Source organism: Lolium perenne, chromosome 1, assembly GCF_019359855.2.
Source record: "Lolium perenne isolate Kyuss_39 chromosome 1, Kyuss_2.0, whole genome shotgun sequence".
Classification (NCBI taxonomy): Eukaryota; Viridiplantae; Streptophyta; class Magnoliopsida; order Poales; family Poaceae; genus Lolium; species Lolium perenne.
Window position 1 is genome coordinate 168,654,911 of NC_067244.2, and position 5,807 is coordinate 168,660,717.

The following is a 5,807-nucleotide window of genomic DNA, read 5'->3' on the forward strand; positions in this document are numbered from 1 at the left end:
GTGCCGGACTCGATCAAGCATAGGAAAACGCGCTCGTCAGCTTCCTCCGTGAGAATCGGAATATCTTTGCCTGGTCAACTGATGACTTGGTGGGTGTTCCGAGGGAGCTGGCTGAGCACTCTTTAAATGTCCGGAAAGACGCCAAGCCAGTGCGGCAACCCCTGCGCCAGTTCGCTGAAGATAGGAGGAAGATTATTGGAGAAGAAGTGACCAAACTGCTCGTTGCCGGATTCATTGTGGAGGTCACGCACACAGAGTGGCTGGCCAATCCGGTAATGGTCGAAAAGAAAAAAGATGAGAACCTGGAGGCAAAAGCTCCAAAGGTATGGCGCATGTGCATCGACTACACCAACCTAAACAAGGCTTGCCCAAGAGATCCTTTCCCTTTGCCACGGATCGATCAAGTGATTGATTCAACTGCTGGGTGTGAGTTGTTGTCCTTTCTGGATGCATATTCCGGTTTCCACCAGATTCCCTTGAAAAAGGAAGATCAAATAAAAACTGCGTTGATTACCCCGCATGGGGCTTATTGCTATATCACTATGCCTTTTGGTTTGCGCAACGCTGGTGCAACGTACCAGCGCTGTATGCAAAAATGCTTGTTTGATCAAATCGGAAAGAATGTGCAAGTCTATGTAGACGATATTGTGATAAAAACTAAGGTAAAGAATACCTTAATCAGTGACATCCGGCAAACATTCGATAACCTAAGACGGTTCCGGATGAAACTTAATCCGGCAAAATGCACTTTTGGTGTCCCTGCCGGCAAGCTGCTCGGTTTCCTTGTGTCAAGCCGGGGCATTCAAGTCAATCCGGTAAAAATCCGGGCAATAGAAAAAATGACTATCCCACGAGAACTAAAAGATGTGCAAAAGTTTAGCGGAAGCTTGGCATCGCTAAGCCGGTTCATAAGCAGGCTAGGAGAGAAAGCTTTGCCATTATACGCTCTAATGAAAAAATCCGATACGTTCGTCTGGACCCCTCAGGCAGACGCGGCGTTTAAAGAGCTAAAAACCATGCTTGCAACGGCCCCAATCTTGGCCTCACCTTTAGAAAGGGAACCCATGCTGCTTTACATAGCAGCAACGAACAGGGTGGTTAGTGTTGTAGTTGTAGTAGAACGAGAAGAGGAAGGAAAAACCGTGCAGAGGCCGGTATACTACCTAAGCGAAGTGCTCTCCTCCTCGAAGCAAAACTACCCGCACTTCCAGAAGATGACTTATGGCGTGTTCATGGCCGCCACGAAGCTCAAGCACTACTTTGAGGAGCACCCCATGAAGGTGGTGAGTGAGGTACCCATCTCCGATATCATGTGCAATAAAGACGCCAGCGGCCGGATTGCAAAATGGGCAATTCAGTTATCACCGTATGTGCCGGTATATGAAAGAAGGGATGCCATAAAATCACAAGCTTTAGCTGATTTCTTGGTTGATTGGGCGGAAATGCAATACAAGCCCTCAGACCAGAGGGTAGAGTACTGGAAGATGCACTTTGACGGATCCAAACTCAAAGAGGGTCTAGGTGCCGGTGTGGTGCTCACCTCACCAAAGGGAGATCATCTTCGGTATGTTTTACAAGTGCATTTCAGGGCATCAAACAATGTCGCTGAATACGAAGCTTTGATCCATGGGCTTAAGGTCGCAAAAGAAATCGGTGCACACCGGATCATTTGCTACGGAGATTCAGATCTTGTGGTACAGCAGTGTTCCGGGGATTGGGATGCAAAAGATGCCAACATGGCCTCGTACCGGTTTCACGTGCAAAAGATTGCCGGATTCTTCGAAGGGTGTGAGTTTCACCATGTGTCGCGCGCAGAAAATGAAGCCGCGGATGCTCTATCCAAGCTGGGCTCATCTAGGCAAGAAATTCCTCCCGGAATAGCTTTAGCTCACTTAAGAGTACCATCGATCAAGCCGAGTCCGGAATCGGAATCAATTTTTGTACCGGAGTCACATGTTGCACCAATGGATATCGACGAAGGGAACCCGGGGACTGCTCCGGTAAGCTCGGGGACTGCTGTGCCCATACCGAAAGAAGCAATGCTGGTGGATCGCATGGACGTAGACGTACCGGTGTTCCTAGTCCGGGAGGCACCATCATGGGTTAAACCTATTAAGGGATTCCTGATCAACGGCACCTTGCCGGTTGACGAAAATGAGTCTAGAAGGATCCAGAGGAGGTCCAAAGCTTACACCATCATCAATGGCGAGGTATACAAGAGAAGTGTTACCGGTATCCTCCAAAGGTGTGTGGAACCGGAAGAGGGAAAAGAAATGCTTGAGGAAATTCACCGAGGAGAATGTGGGCATCACGCGTCATCAAGGGCGCTGGTGGCAAAAGTATTCCGGCATGGGTTCTATTGGCCAATGGATTTGCAAAACGCGGAAGATATGGTAAGAAAATGCAACGGGTGCCAGAGGTACGCCAAGCAAAACCATACCCCAGCATCCGGTTTAAAGACAATACCGCTAACTTGGCCGTTTGCCGTTTGGTGCCTAGACATGGTTGGCCCGTTCAAAACCGCAAGGGGAAACATGACCCACATCTTGGTTATGGTGGACAAATTCACCAAGTGGCTAGAGGTGAAACCCATTGCAAAGTGTGATGGGCACACAGCGGTCGAGTTCTTAAAAGATGTTATCTTGCGGTATGGCTACCCGCATAGCATTATCACTGACAATGGCACAGATTTTGCTCAAGGTGAGTTCAAAAGATTTTGTGAAGACAACAACATCCGGTTGGATTTGTGCTCAGTAGCGCATCCACAAGGCAATGGCCAAGTTGAAAGAACAAACACTTTGGTACTTTCCGGTATCAAACCAAGACTCATTGATGCGGTGGAAAAATCACCGGGGTGTTGGCTCGATGAGCTACCATCAGTACTGTGGAGTATAAGAACAACTCCAAACCGGTCTACCGGATACACTCCATTCTTCATGGTTTATGGAGCAGAAGCGGTCATACCAACCGACATTCTCCATGATTCGCCAAGGGTGCAACTCTATACCGAAGAAGAGGTAAAGGAGGCCCGAGAAGATGATGTGGACTTGCTAGAAGAAGCAAGAGAATTAGCATTGGCAAGAACAGCCATTTACCAGCAAAACCTCAGACGCTATCACAGCCGGAAGGTTAACCCGAGAGTATTCCGGGAAGGGGACCTAGTGCTACGCCTAGTGCAGCGCACTGAAGGCCGGCACAAGCTGTCCCCCCCATGGGAAGGACCCTTCATTGTGAGCAAGGCTCTCCACAATGATGCCTATTACTTAATTGATGCGCAGGAATGGAAGAAAGGAAAGGCGGACAAATCCGGAGAGGAGACCAAACGACTGTGGAATGTAGCTCTGTTGCGTCCTTTCTACTCTTGAAGTTGTGGTGTAAGAAGTTCCTTTTTGTACCTTAATTGCTATGAATAAAAAATGTCGGAACGTTGAATGAATCTCGGGGACTACCCCACTAAGGTTGCATGTAACTTGTTTATTTTTTCAGTTTACCGGTTGCTTATTGAACGTTTTCTCTTTCCGGTTTAGTAGTGTGCTAAACCCTACCGGAGTCTTCGACTCTGCTGCTGTCCGCAACCCGGCTTCATGGCAAGCAAGATAAACCGGTAGGGGATAAGCACATGAACTACGAAGAGCGAGAGCGGGAAAGAACAATCCGGAAAAATTTAACTAACCCCGGTTATACCGGTTCTTTGCAAAAGTTTTGAGTTATTTCTAAGTTCAAGAAAATGCTTGCTTGGTGAAAGAACTTTGTGCTCATACGCCAAAAACGCCCAGAGAAGGCAGGCAGAGCCAAAGCAAAAGAGCCAAGTGTGCATCGAATTGGATGCGGAAACAGTTTCGGAATAATTGCAGTGCAAGACAAAAGTTGAAACAATAAGCAAAGTGCTAAGTAGCAAACCAACATAACTTAATAGGTTACCGATGTGCAAAACACCGGCATAGATTGTTGTACCAACAAACCAAAAGGATGAGTTTTAGCTTACATCATAAACCCCGGCATACCGGGGTAGAATTTAACAAGTTCTGTTATCAAGCAAGCAGGAGCAGATAAGTTTGTTCAAGCAACAGGGGCATCAGGTGGAGCAGCACCGGTAACGGGGGCTTCAGGGGGAGCAGCGCTGGCCTCGGGAGCTTCCGGCAGCACATCCTCGGCATCCTCATCTTCATCTCCCTCTTCTTCTTCCTCATCGCTGAGGTAGTCCTTGACATCAGGAGGGGGAGGGATGAAGGTGCGGACCTCGGCATACTGAGCAAGCCGGTAGGCCCGATCCTGCCGCTTTGCGGTAAGAACCGGATCCACGTCGGTAGGAGCATCTTGGCGTACGCCTTGGAGTGCGTCCAGATCCAACTCCGGATACCAGGAGCACGCGGAGCGAAGTGCGGTGTCAGCTCCAGCGCGAGCTGCAGAGCATTGCCACTCACGAATCCGGCGCCCTGCTTCCTTCAGCCGGTTGGCGGTGAGGGTGATGTTGGCCGGCATGGCGTCTTCCGGCCACAGCACCTTGAAGATTTGGATGGCAGCATCCGGTAGATCGACAAGGGTGCGGTCCACTGAGCGCATGTGTTGGACTCGAGCGGAGAGGGCGACCAGATAGTCGTACCCGTCCCAGTGCGCGTCCATATTGGGAAATTTCCGCGCCACCCGATCCTCCATCACCTTTTTCACGGCGTGTGCCTGGGAGTCCGGGAAGTGTTCTACAGGAGGAAGGGAAAAGCATAAGCACAAGATACCGGAAAGCAGTATGCCGGAAGGAAAAGGAACACGGATACATTTTCAAAAGGAGAAAGCTTATAAGCGAAAGAAGGAACAAGGCAAGGACTTACGGAAAGCCAGCGCATCAATCTGCATAACCAGCCGATCATATTCTTTATGATCAGTGGTCATGACCTCAATAAGGTGCTCCGCTGCCTTCCGCGCCTTCCTTTCCTCCTCCAGCTCCGTCGTCAGCACCGTGTTGGAGTTCGTGGAATCCTCCACGACCTCCGCCAGCCTGGCCTCGGCTGCAGCCCGGGCATCCTTCAGAGCTTGCTCATGCTGGAGCGTGGCTTGCATAGCTTGTTCCTTCAGCTCCCTCGAGGCGGTCTTCTGGACGTCCAGTGCCTCGTGGTGCTCCTTGATGAGCTGCTCTTTCTCGCCTAGATACCGGAAAGAAGGGTGTTAGCAAGTGGCAACTGATAAAATGAAAAAAGAATGGGTTAACCGGAAAAGAAAGAGTGATACCTTGAAGCGTGGCAATCTGGGCCTTGAGGGCCTCGATGGTAGCTTCCGGAACAGCTGTTGAACAAAAGATGCGTAAGTATCAAAGAAGAAAACATTCCGGTGAAAAGATGCCGGAGGAAAAGAAAGGAAACAAACCTTGGCAGTGGCTGTGGGCCTCGGCAAGGTCCCGATGCTCCCACAGAAGCTCCTCGAAGAGCTGCTTCCGGGCATCCGCGGTGCTCTGTTCAAAGGAAGATAATTGTGAGAAAGAAAGAAACAAAGATCTTAACCCGAAACTCGGGGACTGGCTATGCCGGTTTCGCGCGTCTCTACTTAAGTTTCGCGCTAAGAGCTACGCTCTCAACACGAAACTCGGGGACTGGGAGGATAGACAAGATCCGGAAAGAAAGAAACCGGCATCAACAAAAATTACAAGAAGGTTGGCGAAACTTACCACCACGTTGCTGGTGGCGTCGTACCACGCACTGTCGAACTCCTTCACGGCACGCTTGAGCCGCATGAAGTGTTCTTCAGTGGACCGAGGCCCAGCGGGATCTGGCGCTGGAAGGCGGTCCTTCCCCAAGCCACGGGTGGATGCAGAGATG

General features: G+C 50.0%; 1 long non-coding RNA gene across 1 annotated transcript; it reads right to left on the bottom strand.

Annotated features, from left to right (window-relative positions):
- Positions 1-5,060: 5,060 nt before the first annotated feature.
- Positions 5,061-5,445, bottom strand: LOC127303140 (uncharacterized). The gene is made up of 3 exons (XR_007853271.2): positions 5,359-5,445; positions 5,224-5,277; positions 5,061-5,138 (listed from the first exon to the last, which is right to left on the bottom strand). It is a non-coding gene; the product is annotated as an uncharacterized lncRNA (long non-coding RNA).
- Between the last annotated feature and the right edge of the window lie 362 nt (positions 5,446-5,807).